Raw genomic sequence first — 21,401 nt, 5'->3', positions numbered from 1 at the left:
TACAATTCCCATCGTCCCTGATCATTGGGTATGCCGGCTGATGAGATTTGGAGCACAATACCATCTGGTCCCTATCCCATTTTACATTGGCAATTCAATGCTGAGGGAGCCATTTGATTACCCTTTCCTGCTTCCTGTCTGTTCCTACCCCCATGTGTTCCAGGCATCTGCTGCCTGTACAGTCATTGGACATTGGCAATAAATATCTCCAAATATATGCATACTTCCACATTTGGCTCATGCTACCACTTTTGGTGAGAATATCCAACAATGTAGGAGTTTTGGGACATGAATGCTGATTGCCACTAGGAATGTTTCTACATTAGACCACACATATCTCTTAAAGGTATGTTTCTTCATGATGCTGAACCCAGTGATGCTTGGTTGCTGCATAAAGACCTCTCAAGCAATTGTGGACAGCACTGAAGTCATGTAAAAGCAGCAGGCTCCAAAGAAGTCCTCCAAACAACAGTGGACTGATATAAAATATTCATTGTATTTCCTTGTCATGTATAGATGCTGCAATCAACAACTGGCAGGTTGGCTGTCAGTTGAATGCGATTGGTTTTTCCTACCCTCCAGAATCTCAAACATCTGCCACAAGACTGCCAATTTGCTACATTAGTACCTCCATACACATCATAAACCTGTCTAAAAAGTGTTATGTAGAACTGCTTTAGGACCTGTTTTATCTATGTGAAAGTGTGCTTCTTTTCCTCGGCTACTAATGCTTCAAATCTAAGAGAAGAAAATCAGGAAGAGAAACTAAAGAAAAGTTGGATCCCATATCCAGATTGTATTAAGCAACATGCTGATCATAAACATAACCAAAACATAATATTCAAAAATGCTTTGGGCACTGCAGGAGCGGAATATAATAAAGACCCACATATAAATGGGTATTAAAATTTAATAAAACATACAATGTTTATAAAATAACAAGCACGGCACCAAATAGCCAGACAGAATGCCATCACTCAAAAGACATTTTGAAACAATTCTTAACTTCCTGCTACAAAATTGTGGTTATGTTGCCAAAAGCAACACTCAGTATTAATAATCGGTACTAGTATATGAAGCAGCATGCCAGCACTTAGTTTCATAATCCACAAATCTATTAAATCTTTGCCTATTTTATTACTTTTTCACCTAATTTGTTCTTATTTGCCTTTCTAAGAATATAGCACTCAGCAATATCGAAAGCAACACGATGGCCAGAGACAATTACAGTATAGAAAAGTTTATGGAATAATGCAAAACATCAAAACTATCAAACTTTGTATAATTGGCAAATATCCCATTCTGATGTCCAGCTCTGAACTCTGCTGAACAGTGTTTCCGGATAGCAACTACTGTTTCGTTCAGTTCTTCATCAGCCAATTAGTTCAACAAACACTCGTAAGTAGAAAGATGTGTAATTTCTTCATTAAGCAATCTTTTTTCGAATTGATATAATATACATGAGAATGAAAAATACTCTGGAACAGTGCTCATACGATTAGTCACTGTTGAATCTTATGAGCAAAGCTTTACAAGCTTGATCTCCACCGGGAAAAGTCTGGCACCGCGACTTATTCAAGGACTTTCAGAGACTTCAATTTGATAGTTTTGATGTTTTGCATTATTCCATGAAGTTTTCTATAGTGGAATTGTTTTCTGGCCATCGTGTTGCTTTCGATATTGCTGAGTCACATTTTGCAACACAGGGGTTTGTTTGTTTTCTTAGAATATAGTCTTGCTGAATGGATATAGGTTCACCCCCATTAACATTAGAGGTGAAATGAGATTATCTAACTTTTTTACAAATGGGGCAGATAGTTTATTGGGAGTTCCTACTGACTTTGGGCACCATTTAACAGGAACTTCTTCCACACACAACCCCCTCGAAAGGAATGGAAGTTGTGCAAGAGCATCCGCATGTGCAGGAGAACTTCCTGGTCAATTATGCCACATCTGCTGTCTTCAACAGAACTTTAGGAGCAGGTATGCAAAGTGAGGCGGAATTTTAAAAACGTCAAGCAAGCTACTGAAAGGAGTCTCTGGAGTAAGAAAATGAATGATGCCTCCCTGTCTACATGTCTTTGCTTCACAGCAACTATCAAAGTAAGCATTAGTTTTCTTTGGGGGAATTTATCCAAATCTCACTTCAATATCATGCTTAAATGTTGAAGTAAAATCACCTCTTCCCCTCCCTCTTCCTCTCTCGTGATACTGTATTACTGATGAGTCTTGGCAGTGACAAATGACAAACTGTGTATTCCTCTCTTGGCAGTTCCCATTTGCATTCTGCTGCTGCCGTGCCTCTCTCATTGGGACGGAGGGGAAATAAAATTAAAAAGGCAGAAGTTCTGAGGAGAACATGAAAGCACCCAAAACTGCAGCTGGTCAGCAGTTCTGCAAGGCAATACTCTATGGTACAGAGGGCATGCTGATAAGTAAGAAATCTGAGTTTAGAGGTGATTAGGGGGGAAATTAAGAAAAGTATTTCTGAAAACTTTCCCACTTTTTCTCTTTCTTTTTTTTAAAAAAAAGACTTTAAAAATCACTCAGATAAATGCGAGAGCCCTTCAGAATGAAAATGACTCAGAACAGTTCAGCTAATAAGTTTCGTTATGAGTATGAGTTTTGTATGAGGAGAAGGTGGACCAATAAGATTTCAAGAGGAGCAAAATACTTATCAGACAGGGACTAGCACAGCAGTTTTAACCTCTGCCAAAGGCCGGCTGAGCTCCTCTGGTGGGGTAGCACATCTACCCCCAGAGTCCTTCTGTGTGCTCCATGGAAATAAATCAGAAGGTGTGGCCTTATACTGAGTCAGATTAATGGTACTTCTGGCACAGGATTATCTGTTCTGGCTAGCAGTGGTTCTCCAGGGTTTTCAGAAAGAGGACATTTCCAGCCCTTGAGATGGCAGCGATTGAACCTGGGACCTTCTGCATGAAAAGCAGATACACCCTTCCCCCTCTGCATCCAGCAATCTCACTGTCAGTGGTAGAAACAAGCAGCAGCCTGAATCCACCACATCCAGAGCTCCCTTATTCCTCTAACATGCCCATGGAATGGGGTCAGGGGTAGATTTAGGGCCGTGCGAGGGGGAGGCACGTGCACTAGGCACTGAGCCGAGATGGCACCATCTCAAAGCCTGCTAAGTGAGGCGCTGAGCTTTAGGAAGGGGGCATGAGGCTCAGACAGGGTCCTAGAGTCCTCCCATCTTCTTCTCAAAGCCTAGTTAGAACTTCCCCAGCTTTCAGAAGGCAGTAGGAGGGTTTCAGGACCTGGCCAGAGCATTCACATTTCCTTTCCAAAGCCAGGCGCCTCCTTGCCTGCCTTTGGAAAGGCAGTGCAAGGGCATAGGGCTCTGTAGTACCCAAGTGCACCACTGACTGGGGCTCCTACCTACACCAGCCTGAAGCTTTTGCAGGTATTTCCCCTCTCACTGATGTCAGTGGGGCAAGGGATGAAAAGACCACTCTTCCTTAAACTAATCTAGCCCTTCATGGAGAAAGCCAGCAACGCTCTCTCTTACACACACACACAGAGAGAGAAAGAGGGAATACAAAATGTGCCTTTGAATTAGAACAGAGAAGACCAGGTAGCAAAACTGCCAGAATCCCTGGTCCTGAAACCAACGAGCGTTCCATTCAAGCCCTTCTAGATTTCGCTGTAATCTTTTTCCACTTTTTGCTTTCAGGCAAACAAACAAACAAAAAAGCAAAAGAGCTAATGAAAGCCAGGGAAAAAAGAACCTCCCGCTAGACATGAATCTGGCAGCTCTAACACATATCTCAGCAGCACTGATTTCCCATGTGGCCACCTCAGATCGCTAGGCCTCAGCAGCCAAACCAGAATGGATGGCAATAATAATTAGAGACTGATGAGAGGGGGACCCAGAGGAGGGCCAATTTTTTTTTAAAGAAGAGTTAATGAAAGGAGGGTGGAGTATCCAAAATTTCACAAAGGATATGAAGCAAAATTAGATAATCAAAGAGCCTTTAAACAGCAGAAGCCATCCAGTTCATCTAAGAGCAGAGTGAAAAGTACCCAGCACATCAAAAATTGATCACAACTAAGGAATGTTAATGTGTGCTCCCTATCAGGCCAGTAAGATTCAGGGTGACCCACAGCTATTATTTAACGTCAGTATCTGGCCATTTAATTTTCTGCTTCAGTTCCTTTCCCACTCTTCTTCCTCAACCTCTGCCTAATGGCTATTCACTTTCTCTACATCTGATGTTCCTGCTCCTCGAACACTGTGCTCTGACTGGCATTTGATGACAGACTAAACTCTTCCAATAATGGCATCCATGCTCTATAATCAACTGCCATTTTCAATGTGCTAATAGTTCACAATGTGTTCCATCCCTTTAGAATGTGTGTCAGAAAGGAGGAGGGAATGACTCTCATTTGAATACATTTACTCTTCTTCTCCACCGCCTGAATTATGGGGAAGATGAGTCAGTGTTCTGGTGCTAATTTTGTTGATTTCTGGAATGTGAGTTCTTTTTAATGTCCCACTTTAACAACAGTTTGCCAGATATTCTGAACCTGTTTGTTTTTTTCAATGCAAAGAACATACCTGATATTTGTGAGAAGGCAATGTCAGGTTTTTATTTTAAAGTTGTAATTCATATGATACACATGACAGAAAATGGCTTATCTGAAGATTATTGCCTCACTCCAGAGATCTGCATGCAATCAGATATTCATATAGATCTCAGGGGGAGCTGATCCACATCAGCAAAGGAATATGGGCAAGCACTGACTTTCTTGATTGAAATTAATGAGGTAGACAGTCTAAATGAAGGTTCTGCATGATCCATGGATTAGTAGAAACAGGAAGGGGAGAGTAGAGAAAATAAAATTCTGGTACTGGGCTATTTAAAGCAGTAGTTGATCTATACCTTGGAAACAGCATTATGGTAATCGTGTTTCAGAAATGATATAACAGAACTGTGTCCAGGGTGGGTCACAGGGAAGAGTAATAACAACAATTAGCAGTATGAAATGTCTTACATTATAATACCTGCTTCTCACAAGTTACATAACACTTTGGTATGAATACTTACAGAACATAACTGCTCTTCATCAGCCATGAAAGGCACATCAGTGTTGCAAACATAGATTTTCCCTTTTGAAATGTATGGAAAGACATATGTAGTGCTTTCCCCTTTCTTTTAATGCTTCAGCATATTGTAGCAGGGGTGGAAGCCTATTTCAAATGTGTGTAAACCTTTCATAGGTAATACAGTACACAAGTGCTTTCCACAAAAAAATTCCATAGAAAATATTGTAGTGAAAAGTTATTTATTAGGCTAAGAAATTATGGGTTTTTAATTTAAGAACAGAATGGTTAATTAGAAGGATGATTGAATCACATAAACTCATCTTAGGCTGCAATCCTATGCAATAAGTCCCACTGAACGCAATGGGACTTACATCTGAGTAAAGATGCATGGGATTGAACAATAAGGTTCCAACAAAGGAGGGGCTGGAATTAACATACCTAGAAGTCATCTGGTGAAATTAGCATTCAAAATCCAACAAACATAATTTTTGCATACATCTGATTTTGAAACAAAAATTTTAAAAAATCATTCCAGTAGCACCTTAAAGGTAAAGGGACCCCTGACCATTAGGTCCAGTCATGGACGACGCTGGGGTTGCAGCGCTCATCTCGCTTTACTGGCTGAGGGAGACCAATTAAATTTGTCATTGGTATGAGCTTTCGTGTGCATGCACACTTCTTCAGATTGGCTGGTTGGTAGGTTGGTTTACTATTCAAATCACCCAGTGGCTTGATTTTAACATTGGGGTATTTGCCTGAAGTGGTAAGAAGGAAACATAGAAACTCCTACTGGTCCCTGTTGATCCTCCCAGATTTTAATCAGTATGTCATAAAACAAAACAGGACCTATCCATGTGCACAGGAGGGAAAGTGTTTGTATTGGAAGAGAAGAGAATGCCAAAGAACACTACCTTTTGATAGACTCTGAGCTGAGCACACACACTTTAATAGGTTTCTTAGCTCCACAACTGTGAAATGCTTACTGAGATGGAGCAAATTTTATTAAAGAGCTAGTTCAACCATGAAGAGGCCATTCTATGTGCAGTTCAGTGCGTTGGAGGGCTGTATGGTCAATGAAGTTCCCCCTAGGCTATAAAGAAGGTGGCCATAGCAGCTGTAGCATTTCATTGAGAAGGGTCGTGGCATGCAGAAGCTCTCAGGTTTAATCCCTGGCATCTCCTAGTGGGGCTGGGAATGTGGGGTCTGAAATCTTGGAGACCCAGTAGCAGTCCATGGAGTCAATACTGAGCTAGATGACCCAAGGGTCTGGATCAATATAACACAGTTTCCTATTTGAGATGTCTTAGATAGTTGACACACATTCATCAGGTGGGGTCCTAAAAACTGTTCCTGGACTGTTCCACCTAAACATTAGGAAGAACTTCCTGACAGTAAGAGCTGTTCGGCAGTGGAATTTGCTACCAAGGAGTGTGGTGGAGTCTCCTTCTTTGGAGGTCTTTAAGCAGAGGCTTGACAGGCATATGTCAAGAATGCTTTGATGGTGTTTCCTGCTTGGCAGGGGGTTGGACTGGATGGCCCTTGTGGTCTCTTCCAACTCTATGATTCTATGACTGTACCCCCTCAGATGGGGTGGGGCATTGTCATAGCTGCCAAGTTTTCCTTTTTCTCATGAGGAAGCCTATTCAGCATAAAGGAATTTCCCTTAAAAAAGGGAGAACTTGGCAGCTATGGGCATTGTATGGTATAATGCTTCTTCATGAAAACAAAACTGCATGCATATAGAATCCCAAAATAATCCCAAGAACTGTAGCTTGTTAACTGTAGGTGCTGAGAGTTGTTAAGAGACCCCTCTTACCCTCACATATATTTCCCAGTTACAAGTAGGTAGCTGTGTTGGTCTGACGTAGTCGAAAATGCCAGCAGTGCCCTTCAGCTCTCTATATTGGACAAACAGGCCAAACCCTACGCCAAAGGATAAATGGACATAAATCTGACATCAGGAATCACAAGACAGAGAAACCAGTAGGAGAACACTTCAGTCTCCCAGGACATTCTATACAAGATCAAAAAGCAGCTGTTCAATTACAGACAATTTTCAGAAACAGACTGTAAAGAGAAGTTGCTGAATTGCAACTCATTACCAAGCTTAAAACCATGGAGAGGCCTGGTCTGAACATTGCATTCTTATCTAATTATACATGACAAAGTTTTCTTTAGCACCTCACCCCTTGCTTTTTCCTGCAAGACCGATTGCAGTTGTTAACAGTCATCAACAGGTTTACCACTCCTATCAGCCAATCACCCATTCCCACCACCCTTCTGAGTAATACCTCTCCCCACCTTCTGACTATACATAAGGGTCTGGTGACTTCTGTTTCAGTGTATCTGAAGAAGTGTGCATGCACACGAAAGCTCATACCAATGACAAACTTAGTTGATCTCTAAGGTGCTACTGGAAGGAATATATTTCCCAGAGTTCCTTGAGAAGAGAAATTGACTGTTAAACTACTCTAGAAGGGAATGGGGGGTCTCCAAACAATTGCAACACCTACAGTTAACAAGCTGCAATTCGCAGGATTCTTTGGGGGGAAGCAATGGCTGCTAAAGTGGTATCACAGTGCTTTAAATGCTCGGTATGAATGTGACCTTAGATCATAGCTGCCAAGTTATCCCTTTTTTACAGGGATTTTCCCTTATGCTGAATAGGCTTCCTCGCGAGAAAAGGGAAAACTTGGCAGCTATGTCTTAGATAGTAGGGGAAAGAGTTTAAGCATAGCTCTTTCATATACTAGTTATTCATTTGTAGGGAATGCTTCCTTTTTTATATAACCCCCCACATGCAGTCTGAAGTAGTGAGCTACCCAGGAGCAGTTTTATTGCCTCAGCTGCTGTTTGTGTGAAAAACCAATCCATTTCTATTGGAACCAGCTTGGAATTTATGACTATTTTGTGAGTGTTCAGCCAAAAATAAAAAAAAAAGCTCATCTGTTTCTAAGAGCTCTGGTGAGGCTGTACACACACAACAGTGCCCTTGGGAACTGTTATTGCTAGTATTAGCCATGGCTAAGAGCCACTCTGAAATTCAACCTGTCCCCATCGCCACCCCAAGCAGGAGAGGATTTTAGGTCTGGATGGGGGGCAGCAACCACATAAAACATTTGCAAGGAGCAGCTGAGACACCAGAGCCAAATAGAAGGAATACTCATAATACAAAAGGCTGCTTTGTTGGGTGGTCTGGTTATGTAATAATTTTGCAGTAATAAACAGAAGTTTCATTGAGAGGGGAGGACCTAACAGTACATAACTTCATGGTTTTATCTACAAAGGAGGCTGGTCCATCTGAATGCAGCCTGCACATGTGAAGAACCTCATGAAATATTCCGAGATGGCAAAGAGCTTCTGGAGAAATGATGTTCAACTCATAATACATAGAAGCATTGTGAGTCAAACCAATTCCTATTCTGAACCAAGGTAATTACAACATGGCATCTACAGTGAGAATTAGTCCTGTCTTATTTAAAGCTGCTTCTAGGTCAGTGGTGTCCAAACTTTTTTCAAAGAGGGCCAGATTTGATGAAGTGAAGGGCTGTGAGGGCCAACCAAAGGGCCAACCAATGTTGTTGAACCTTTTTAAGGGTTGGAGTTGTTGAGGGTTTGGGGGATTTTATCCTAGGAAATAAACTGTCACAGGGGCTGGATTAAACAGACCGGCGGGCCAGACTAGGCCCCCGAAACGGACTTTGGACATGGCTGTTCTACTTGAAAGAATCCAGTTTGGCTGATTTACTGTAATTCTAAGCTGAAAATGGTAGCAGTGTGATTCACACTGAGCTTGCTAGATCTTGGTCATCAGTTTAGACTAAGGAAGATTAATAAGAGCATAGTCACAGTTAGCAAAAGCTGGTAATAGCAGCAATGTTTAAAAACCTGTGAAAATAGAAAGGTCTTTGTATTGCACCAAAATGATAGCAATGTGGGCACCAGTGACCGTTCCTGAGGAAGGCCTTCCACCGGCAAGATGCCACCATTGAAAGGACCCTCTTCCTGGTCTCTTCCCACCTTCTGCTGCTGGGAGTGTCTGAAGAAGAGCCTCAGGTGTAGATCTCATTGTATGAACAGATTGATATGAGTTACTGCAGTGCTGTTACCTTGCACGATAGGCCCAGTATAAATTGCTTGTCTGAAAGGGTCCAAAGATTGGTGGCCTTCATAATTGACTGATGACTTCACAAGATTTCAGATGTATCTGCCCCCCCCCCAAGCATTAGCAAGAGGCAGTTAATGCACTTTAAGACTGTGTATGTACGCATCTATAGACTGCAATTACATAATACGCTTAAATGGTAGCAAGACACATTGAACTCAATGGGGCATATTTGTGGGTAAACATGTATAGGACCCTAGAAAAGAGCCCCAACTGGTATATTCCCTGGGTAAGATGGCACAGTAAGAACTGAACATAAAGCATGCCAAGATTTCCACTATAATCATAAATATAGAGTATAACAGGAACTGAAAATTACTCAATTTTGCTTCTATAAGGGAATTGTGGAAAGGGATTACAGGTGGTGAGGATGTCATAAATGAATGCTATGCTAGAAATATCACAATTAATTCAATAATTGTTTTTTATGAAGTGCTTTCTGGAGCAATTGCTAAATTAAATAAGTCCCAAAGGAGCAGTAAGAGTTAGGAATGGCATTTATAAGAGAGACATGGAATGTAAATCTTGCAGGAGTTAAGAAATGTTTGTATTTAATACCATTAATTCAAAAGTTTTCACAAGAAGCAACCACCCAGGAGTTTTCTAATATCAAGTCCTCCTGGGTTTCAATTGTTTTGCAACAAGTAGCAAGCTCTTATTAATTCCTTCAGCGGTTGTTTTATTAACTTGAACCAGAATGAACTCTACTTGGCACTAATGTAGATATCATTAATACATATAATATCTGGAGTTATTATCTAGGGTAAAAAGCTATCGGGGGCCAGACTACGCACATTATTTTATCACCATTTTAGCTAATCAATAGTTCATGTGCATGTGTTTATATATATTTGCTTTGGTACAGACTTGGAGGCTGACCACTTTCATAGAATTTTCATGTCAATAATAACAGCAATAACCATACAATTGAACCATAACTCCCATTACACTGGTATCACAGCTGGAAGCCCTTTACAAAAAAATTGAATACAAAAGCAGATGGCAATGACCAGACCCTCCCCGCTCCTCCCTCTAGCATCCAATTCTAAATTGATGTTTTAAAAATGTCTGCTGGGTGCCTGAAAATTAATCTCATTTAAAAATTAATTTTGAGACAGTGAAGGCCTCTAGGCTCCATAACATTTCTAATGACATCATCCAGCGTGCCTGCGTACCCTTCCGCCTGGAATTGGAATAGCACTGAGAAGCACAATTTGGGTGGCTTCCAACAGAATATTAAAATACAATAATCTATTAAACAATAAAAAGCTTCCCTAAACAGGGCTGCCTTCAGATGTCTTCTAAAAGTCTGGTAGTTGTTTTTCTCTTTGACATCTGGTGGGAGGGCATTGCACAGGGCGGAAGCAACTACTGAGAAGGCTCTCTGCCTGGTTCCCTGTAACTTGGCTTCTTGCAGTGAGGGAACCGCCAGAAGGCCCTCAGCACTGGACCTCAGTGTCCGGGCAGAACGATGGAGGTGGAGATGCTCCTTCGGGTATTCTGGACCGAGGCCGTTTAGGGCTTTAAGGGTCAGCAGCAACACTTTGAATTGTGCTTGGAAACGTACTGGGAGCCAATGTAGATCTTTCAAGACTGGTGTTATGTGGTCTCGGCGTCCGCTCCCAGTCACCAGTCTAGCTGCCGCATTCTGGATTAGTTGTAGTTTCTGGGTCACCTTCAAAGGTAGCCCCACATAGAGCGCATTGCAGTAGTCCAAGCGGGAGATAACCAGAGCATGCACCACTCTGGCGAGACAGTCTGCGGGCAGGCAGGGTCTCAGCCTGCGTACAAGATGGAGCTGATAAACAGCTGCCCTGGACACAGAATTGACCTGCACCTCCATGGACAGCTGTGAGTCTAAATGACTCCCAGGCTGTGCACCTGGTCCTCAGGGGCACAGTTACTCCATTCAGGACCAGGGAGTCCTCCACACCTGCCCGCCTCCTGTCCTCCACAACCAGTACTTCTGTCTTGTCAGGATTCAACCTCAATCTGTTAGCCACCATCCATCCTCCAACTGCCTCCAGACACTCACACAGGATCTTCACCACCTACACTGGTTCTGATTAGAAAGCGAGGTAGAGCTGGGTATCATCTGCATACTGATGAACACCCAGCCCAAACCCCCTTGATGATCTCTCCCAGCGGCTGCATGTAAATGTTGAAAAGCATGGGGGAGAGGACAGAACCCTGAGGCACCCCACAAGTGAGAGCCCATGGGTCTTAACACTCATCCCCCCACCACTTTTTGAACACAGCCCAGCGGAGCCACTGTATGACAGTGACCCCACCTCCCAATCCCTCTAGACGGTCCAGAAGGATGTTATGGTCGATGGTGCCAAAAGCTGCTGAGAGATCCAGCAGAAATAGAAAACAGCTCTCACCTTTGTGTCTAGCCTGCCAGAGATCATCTGGTCTGAGAGCATATGGGCATCTAGTGCAAGCCTGCTGTCACTAGGGCCAGTGTAGCTTACTGGGTGAAGGGACCAGGTAGTGGGGAGGTCAGTGTGGAGTGGACCTTCTGGTAGAGCCATTCTGGTGTTCCCACTAATGTGCCCATTCTGAGCAACCTCCCTACCATCTCCCCTTCCTGGTAACCCACAGTGATGGCAGTGCCAGGAGGTCTGGTAAATGGCAGGGCACCTTCACCCTAGCTGCTCCTAAATTTAACCCACCAACACTGCAAGTTCATAAGAAAATCTTAGGCACTCCTGCAGCCTTTGTATTACAAATGAAACCATCTCTTCCACAACTTCCCACCGCCAAGTACAGAGGGAAACAGAGTGGGACAGAGGAAGGTCCCTTAGAATCATAGAATTATAGAGTTGGAAAGGATTATGAGGGTCATCTAGTCCAACCCTTTGCAACGCAGGAATTTCAGCTAAAGGTCTGGGTTCCTTAAGACTTGATCAATCCCATTTCAGAGATTGCATGCAGGACCCAGGCTTTGCAAAGGAGGGAGGAAAAGTGACATGTACAATATGATAAGCAATTTGTTTTGCATATGATGTTTCAGACATGTGGTGAAAACCACAAAGTACTATGCTGTCTAACAAAACACTATAGATTGCTAATCTCTTTTTTCACACATACATTTCTTAGGAAATCAAATGTAGCAAATACATCCAATTTTAGCCCGCTTAGTCAATCTTTGTGGAATACTAACAGCCTGTTATGAAAGTACAGTGTTTTCATTACCGATACTGTAATGGAACACTGAGTTCCTGATCAAGAATGACAACAAAATGGCCAAGTGAAATTTAATTTGTACATTTCTAGAATTGTGAGGGTTTTGTTTTGTTTTTTTACTTATATGGAATTAATTTGATCTTCCACATCAAATACTTTCTTTTTGTCTCTAATCCTGCCCCCCTGAAAAACATTTAGTCCAAGGAAAATTATAGATGTGGGCTGAAATCCTGCACAGTGCTAAACTGCTTCAAAATCCCACTGAAATAAGTGAGATAAGTGGAATAAGTCATGGAAGGTTGTGAAGGATTGTGGCAGAATCATGAAATGATTCATCAGGGAGGGTTTGGGGGTAGGAAACAAAATCTCTTGTTTCCTTTTCTTCTCACTTGGGTGGTGTGGGGAGAAACCAATCCTTGTGTGCATACACCAGCCTCTGTGCGCACTGATGTGGTGGGTATACAGAATGAAGTCACTCCATCATTTTCAGCTTCGGAGGTGGATGAGGCAAAAAGCCGAGGGAAGGATACAGAGGAAAACAAAGAGAAAGAGCTGAGATCCAAGTGAGGGGTTTGTCAAGTTGACAGCAGGAAGGGAAGGAAACGTTAGAAAGGGCAGGCAAAAGGAGCTCAGGATAAATAAACTAGAGGAAGGAAGAGAAGACAGTTTGGCAGGAGATGCTGGAAATGAATTTCTGAGGACAGAAAGTCAAGGCCAAAGACTGTCAAAGAAATGAGCCCATCTAAGGAGACTCGGAGTCTGAGAGCTTGGCCCCCTTACTGCCAAAAGTACTGTTGCATTTAATTAGGAAAGGCCTTCCTTTGTTGCATTCTGAGTAATCTCCCCGGAGAAAATGATGCATCCTTTAAAAATGTATCTTGAAATATCCCACACCATGACTCAACCCGGTTCTCCCAGTTCACCTTGAAGGTCCTGTGCTTTTAAAAACCCTTCTTTTGCACCTGCCACAGGCTTCGGTCCACAGGGGAGGGACTCCAGGACAACCAGGCTATCTGCAGAGATAAGGACATGGTTTATTACATTATGTCACACTCTTCCCGTTAAAAAAAGAATTCATGATACAATTGTTATGAAAGTGCCCACTTTTAAATAGGTTCCATTGGTTTTCATGGATTTGATCCTATTGTTGAACAGGAGTTCAAAAAGCAATTTGGCTTCATAGCTGCTTAGTGTTTGAGCTCAGTAAAGTGTTGCAGTAAAGCTGGTTCTAAAATTAAGTGGGGGATTGGTAAGGTCAAAAGTGTTGCCCCTTTTGCCTTCTCCCTTCTTTGAGATTGTTGCCCCAAAGCTGTCACATGAGTTCTTGTTAATGCATCATATGTCATACATAGGGATGGGGGGGGTGGATTTGATTCAGTTCACTTTTAGAGCTGAATTTGATAAACTCACACTTTATGAAACAATATGAGATCCAGAAGAACTCAGCCATCCTTTGAAATCTGCGTGGATCCAAAGTTCACCATGTAGTTCTCTAAGTAACCTTGTGTGCACAAGAATGAATATATTAGTGAAAGTAATATACAAAAATGCATTATATTAAAAGCAATCATTTGCAAAAAAAACACAAGTACAATAGTCAAAACTGCACACAAATGTGTGTTTATTAGGAGAAATTGACAGTAAAATGCTGAAGTATTTTCATGAGGATTTCTCTTTTTAAAAAGTGCAAATTGCTGTGTTTTTAAAAAGTGCAAGTATGGAGAACTGAATTTCAGATTGGAAAAATGAGAAATGGAGCGAACCAAAATCAACAGAAGTTTCCGTCCCTAGTCATACTGCAGGGGGGCATTACTTAATGATGCCACCTTTCTTTACTTTTGATCAGTTCATGGTGGATATTTTTATTCTGAAGTAGGTAAGATCAACAGCTATGGAATGGGGCTTCACTGGCCATATGAAATCTGCTTACCCATTTGAGCTTCTATTATTATTTGCTTTGTTTCCCACTTCAAGACAAGTTTTACTTTGATAAGGCAGTGCCAACGGATTGTTCCATATTTTGTGCAGCCAAGAGTTTAGTCCATCCCCAGATTAGGCACCAAGGAAATGAGTAGGACCTGATTTATTTTACCATTATTTGGGCCATTTCCTTTTTGTAGAAAAGGCAGCCCTGGGCAACATTGATGAATCATGCCTGCCTTTATTTATTTAGCATCTGAATTGGATGTCTCTTTGTCTTCTGATGTGACGAAAGAGCCTGCCACTTCATTAACTTTTTGGGGAATTCAATTAAATACACAGTAATTGTTGTTTCTAACCTGCTTGATGACAGGCTACAGGAGTTTAAGGATGGGGTTAGGAAATTTTGGATTAAAAAAACCCATGCATTTGGATCTTCTTAATTTGGCTTGTCACATGGTGGTTCCACAGATCCTTGGGGGGGGGGGATTCCGCCATTCTTCTCCAGGTGAGCATGTTCTCATCTTTTTTTTATTAGTATGTGGATGGCTCATCTCCTCCTATAAATAAAATTCAATGATTGCTAGGAGACTGGCAAAAGGGATCTGGTGATACCTGTGACAGTAATTTCCAAAATCTGACCACCTTTATCCAGTCATTATTAAAGGATACAAAACCTATTTCTCCATCACTGGAGTGTTGAATAATAGGGGACTTTTTTTATTTCTGCAATATACCAGCTCTTTGCTATCCATCCTCTCTGAGCAGTTATAGTATTCAACTGCCAATGTCTTTCAAAATGATTTGAGCTTTCCCTAACTGACTTACTATGAACTCCCAATCTTTTGTCCTTATTTCATGTAAATATGCTACTGTTGTAGTTTCCCATCATTTGGTTAGGCCGCCTGCTGAAGTATCATGCGACCTACACATTAGATCCCAATTTTTGAGGGATTATGACAGGGTTTCATTGTGGAGGGAGGTTAAGTTTATGAAAGCTTCTCTGATCTCTAGGAGCACCTTCTCACAAAAGAGACAAATTGCTTACTAAATGAGCATGATGAGAGATTGCCACATAGATACGTTCAGGACCTAATAATGTGATCAAAATTTCAAATCCAAAATGAAAAAAGAACTAATGCTGGAAGGATTGCAACCTTCAATTAACTGCTTAGATTAACTGTTCACAAATAATCCCCTGAAAACACTCTTGATCAGCTGACTCAGGCAGCAGATTTATATATATGCAGATATATAGATATATATGTGCACAATATATATTAATACAAGTACTTAACAGAAAACTTCAGGCAGCAATTGCCATCTTTTTTTTTAGCATTCTGTCTCCTCTCTTCCATAGGACAGTGTTTCCCAACCTTGTGCCTCCAGATGTTTTGGGACTACAACTCCCATCATCCCTAGCTAGCAAGACCAGTGGTCAGGAATGATGGGAATTGTAGTCCGAAAACATCTGGAGGCACAAGGTTGGGAAACACTGCCATAGGAGGTAAATCTTTCTTCTAAGGCAGGCATCCCCAAACTTCAGCCCTCCAGATGTTTTGGACTACAATTCCCATCTTCCCCAACCACTGGTCCTCTTAGCTAGGGATCATGGGAGTTGTAGGCCAAAACATCTGGAGGGCCGCAGTTTCGGGATGCCTGTTCTAAGGTATCAGCTGTAACCAGTGGTATAGAGTGTGGGACTACAAGGACAGTTGCCTTGGGTGCATAATTGCTAAGGGTGCAAAATTTCAACAGCCAATGCTGCCTCAATACAGCTGCCCCCTTCCATTGCTGGGCTCTGTTGAAAATGGCTTCTCCTTGCAAACCAGGAAGTGACCTCTCCAGACAATAGAACAACTCTTCTTTCCTGATCTCTATGGCTGCAGTCTCCTGGGATACACGGACGCCATTAGGCAGTTGAATGTGCATACATACTACGTCCATTTCCTTCTCTCCCACCCACCACCCTCCATGCAGGCTTGGGTGCTGGCAACCCATGCTACGCCACTGGCTGTAACTCTTATATGCACTAGGCAAACACATCACAAAGCCTTTTCCTTCAGAAACTTATTTTTTCAACATGCACATTTAAGAAATTATTTAAAACTAAAACACGTATATTCACAGAAACATAGGAAGCTGTCTTACCCTGAGTCAGAACAATTGTTCCATCTACCTCAGTACTCTCTACACAATTGGCAGCAGCTCTCCAGGATTTCAAACCAGCCCAATTTGGAGATGTCAGGGATTAAACCTGGGGACTTCTGAATGCTAAAGAGCTGCTCTACCACTCAGCCATGACCCTTTCCAGGAACCCAACTCAAGATGGAAATAAAATAATGATTAAAAATTAACATGGATGTGATTTCTACTGCATTTTGTAGCAAAGACTGGGCTACAAATAAAAAAATATTAATTTTGCACTTCTTACCATTGCCACAAGTGAGCCACTTTCTCTTAGCTTCAGCCTGTCTTCTGCTTTGTGCAAATAATGGTACTATCCTATTATGGAGATAAGAATGCTGTCCACCCTACCTATGTGAGTGCCTTAGACCATTAAAGGCTGAGATCTGGCCTCTACCCTTTTGAGAGCATGAAGTCCTTCACATAGATTATCTCAGAAATATATGTACATAGAAACGAGGGTTAGGTAGACAGCAAATTGCTGAACTTATAACCCATCTTTGCATTTTGCCTCCATCCTCCTTTGACAGGCATCAAAGGCAGTGATGCTAGAAAAACATTCTGTCTAAAACTTATCACCAGTCATACTTGGAGACATGATTAATTTGCTTTAAGTGGTTGCTTAATAGCTCCATAATTATTAAGGACCCTCAATTTTTCTATTATGCATGTAGACAATTTTGACATTTTCTCAACTTTGAGTGAGCTGTTTACAATGGTACATTAAACAAATACCTTTGCTGTGCAATTTAGGCTTCAATCCAAAGTATGCTTACTGGGTAGTACCATTGAAATCAATAGGATTTTCATCTGTTTGAGATACAGTGCCACTGACATAATTAAAACTGAAAAGCAGACAACTTTCAGACATTGCATCATACTTCAGAAAATTGCCAAGTAATTAATGCTTGATCTGGTTGGAATTGTTTGGGGGGAAATTATGAATGTTGTCATGTCTAAGCTACAAATCAGCAGAGATGGTAGTTTACATTTTTCTTATATGTTATTAAGAAATTTGAATGGCAAACCTTAGGGAGGAATAATCCAGTGAGTCTGGAATTCTGTTTTGTTCTCTCGAACATGCAGTGTATTTGGCTAGCCCACAAAGATCTTTATTATAAGCCATGGCAATCAAGCAACACTACAGCATAGTAAAATATAAGGATTTTTTTTATTTTAAAAAACCATGCATTTATTTTGGGAAAATGCTGGCTGATATTATTAACTCTCCTAGACAGAGATCTGTAGCCATACGGATAAACTAATCTGACCCCAAGTCATTATGATATAATACATGAAGCTACATACTTATTTTCATCTCAAATCTATGTCTTTGCCCTTTGGAACCCTAAACAGATTAAGTCCAACTTCCCATGCAGTCAAAGCTTTGGACAAGCTTAACCTGAAGCAGGGAAAGTGGTGATAGGCTGCCTCTGGCCTGCTTCCCAGCAAATCCAATGTTCCTCTTCATTATTCGTTTTGACTGCTGTGGATGTGAACTGCCCTCTGTTACTCCTATGGGAAGAAATCAAATGCAACAGCAATGGGCAGGGAGAAATGTCTGCTTATAATAGTGCTAGCCTCCTAACACCTGATCTGATAAAGAAGTGGAAGCTATTACAGCATTGTCTTAGCTCCTTGTATTTCAACAAAATTGATATCTCGATACATTATAATTAAATTTTCATTCTGCAATGCATGCTCATTGAGATGCTTCATGCAGCTCTGAGGTGCATGGTGAACACTGTTTCCTATCCAGGCCAGTGGCTTGGATTCAAGTGTAAAGCTGCTTGACTGAGTTGATAGCAAACTGCAATTTAGCGCATCACCACTCAATTGACTTTAGGGAGCTTTGCAGTGGACCACTGAACTTAGTTTTGTGCTTATATCAATGAGTGAATAGCTTTGCTCTCAACAAGTGTTAGAGGAAGAGGGCTGTTGAAAGGCAACTTTCCTGACCCCTCTCTCCTGCTAGCCCCCTGAGTTCTCGGAATTTTTTTCTGGACTCCTAAATAGAGTGGGTTATGGAGTTTTTATTCCCCTTTCCCCCAAGCTTCTTGAGCCACAGCCTACCTCATTAAGAGCCCCCCCCCCCCAAGCCTTGGGATATGACTCTTCTGGGCTTGGGGATTTCCAGGGTAGGAGGATTAGAAAAGTCATCAGTCTTCAATCCCCTTCCACTAGCAGTTCTCAGGATCCAAGCCCATATGTCCAATTTGTGTGAGCATATTTTAAGATGCACCAGGATACAGAAGCTGCTTGATTTCACCCAAAAACACATTGGTGGGGAATGGAATGGGTCCATTTCATTTCGACAGAGCTCTGAAAGAGATTGTAGGATCCACAATGGATTTCACACTCTACCCCAGCCTTGTGCAAAGAGGCCTACCCATGGCTCTTTCTTCACATGCATGGTAGGGGCACAATCAGGTTTCAGAAACCATAGGATCACAGATTATAGGAAGCTGTGGTGTGGTCTCCATTCTTGTTAGGTTCCACCCTGTATGCTCTTAGGCTCTAGAACAAAATGGCAGTTTCACTGGGGTTGAGATGCAAATCAACTACATAACTTCATAGCCTCATTCATGGGCTACTGATGTTTCATTGGGAGATGCTTCATTGGGAGACTTGTGGAAATTTCACCCATGATGTGGGAGGGAAAGATAGATCCCCGTGTTGTCTAGGTTATATGAAAATGCACCTTTCCCTCCCTGTATCCCTTCCTTCCAGAACAGTACAGGGAGAAGACAATGTCTAGGGGTTACCTAGGCACCAGAATCTGAAGATTGTTCACACAGGCAAAAAGTAGCATTGCCAGTTGCCAAGACCATATAATGGGGCAGGAAACCTCCAGATTGTTGGACTACAATTTCCAGCATCCCTGAACATTGACCATGCAGGTTGGGGCTAAAGGGAGTCAGAGTCCAACAACAACATCTGGAGAACACTAGGTTTCCTGCCCCAGTTATATGAGAAGCTTGCTTGGCTTCCACACAATCCAGTAAATCTGCTGCAGCACAGTGCTAAAAGCTAGACAAGCCTCCCTTTGCTTGGGAAAGGACCTTGCCTCTCTCCTAAGTCTGGGGAGGGTCAGCAGAAACAGTGTTCACAAATTTTGGTGGGCTGACAGCCAGACATTTTTTTGGGGGGGGGAGCCCTAGAGATAGTATGTGCATGTGTGTGCATGCATGGAGGGGATGAAACACACCTCTAGTATAGATCATTACTGACCAAAAAGTTTGGCAAGGGTTCCAGTGAAACTTGAGTCCCCATTGTGCATGGAACAAGAGATCCTTTGTGCTTTGTCTGCTTTTGGTGTCTGTTTTGCCTCTAGCCTATTGGGATGCAACATGGAGCAACACAGAAGAGGGGGGAAATTGGCAGGTCTGACTATAACAGAGCTGAGCCTGTAAGCTCCCAAGTTTCTATTCAGGTGCCACAAGCCTGACTTGTCATGCCTCATGCTGAGCACCTTTGGCATAGATAACATCTGCTGCATAAGTTTATTGCTGGTTTCCCTCCTCCTCCATTTGACAATACTTATATGTCACTGAGGACTTATGATCATTGACACTTGTCCTCCCTTAATTAAACTAGATCGTCCAACTAATCCCCCATGAGCTGCATAGACTGGGATTCAAAAGCTTTCTGCTAAACTTTCTCCTAGCTAAATTAAACTAATCTAGCATATCCTAAAAGCCTATTAGCAACATCCACATAGAGACTTAATCCAGTTTTAATAAACTAGATTCAATGCACAGCTTTAGTTCATTTTGATTAATTTTTTCATTAGACAATGCCTAACTTCCTAGGGGCCTTTCTGGAACGTCCTCTGGAGTGATCTGAAAGCTACCCAAGTTTGCTCCAGACTGTTTGAATACTGTACGTGTGTTTAATCAACGCTTAATCAAAATTCAAGAAGCAGTAGCAGTAGTTAGGAACTCAAGTATACTGATCTTTGGGCTGACTGCCAGCTGAAATGATCTATATTGTAGGTCATTCTGCCACCACATCATGGATATAATTGTTTGGCAAGATCATCATTTAAGAATGAATGGAGGAGAATAAGTGCAGAGTATTGGCCTTCCTGGGATGCTGTACCAGGAAGAGCTAAGTCAGCTCTGGAGCAGCGTGCAGTTAAGTTTCAGTTCTAAACAACCACCTGCTGGTTTGTTCCTTCCATAAACTGTTTTATATTTAAAGAGCTGTTGTTATGCACTCTCAGTGTGGCCTCCTCTTCAAGATATATTTCAAGAAGGGAGTTCATTAATGTTGTTTGTCTTTGGGAATTGGCCATCTCTTCTAACCTGATCAAATAGAGACTCTGGAGAGTGGGGAATGCATATGGAGAAAAGGCAGGTTTATTTTGAGGTGTGAAGAATTTCATGTGATGCCAGCTAAGAGATATGACAATTTTCACCTGCATAAAACAGTTCAACTATAGTTGTGAAGATGAGATAGAAGATGGGGGACTGTAAATCAATTGCTGTAAGTTTAAGTCACACAAACAAAGGCATCTCTTGTTTGATCACATAATCATTATGTGAAATACTCCATTGTGTGTCTGATGTATGGATTATCTGAAATGCCATGGCCATTTCCCGTTCCAGTAATAAACCATATGTTTATTCTAATTGCAGCACTTTAGAAACACCAGTATATTCCAGCCAATTACTACATAAAAGTTATGCTGGCATCTGCTGCCTGAGGCATCTGCTTCACTTTGATTAATGGTAGGGCCAGCCCTGGTGCATGCACATGTGCAAAATGTCCCTTTGCCAGTGTACTAGTTATAACTAGCATGTGTTCCAAGTTCTATAGACATGATGATAAAGCAATGTATTTTCAGCCTACATTCCCTGATGTAGCATATCA

At 41.9% G+C, this 21,401-nt stretch overlaps 1 long non-coding RNA gene across 2 annotated transcripts in view; it reads right to left on the bottom strand.

Moving 5' to 3' along the window:
- Positions 1 to 21,401, bottom strand: part of LOC132591889 (uncharacterized) — a 262,553-nt gene that overhangs the window by 69,292 nt on the left and 171,860 nt on the right. For both annotated transcript variants that reach the window (XR_009557329.1, XR_009557328.1), the window contains exons 3-4: positions 13,830 to 13,920; positions 13,343 to 13,432 (exon numbers count right to left, since the gene is read on the bottom strand). This is a non-coding gene — a long non-coding RNA (uncharacterized LOC132591889). The remainder of the gene's footprint in view (positions 1 to 13,342; positions 13,433 to 13,829; positions 13,921 to 21,401) is intronic.

This window comes from Zootoca vivipara, chromosome 3 (assembly GCF_963506605.1).
Source record: "Zootoca vivipara chromosome 3, rZooViv1.1, whole genome shotgun sequence".
Classification (NCBI taxonomy): Eukaryota; Metazoa; Chordata; class Lepidosauria; order Squamata; family Lacertidae; genus Zootoca; species Zootoca vivipara.
The sequence above is the reverse complement of the archived record's forward strand: the minus strand, read 5'-3'. Positions and strand labels throughout refer to the sequence as shown.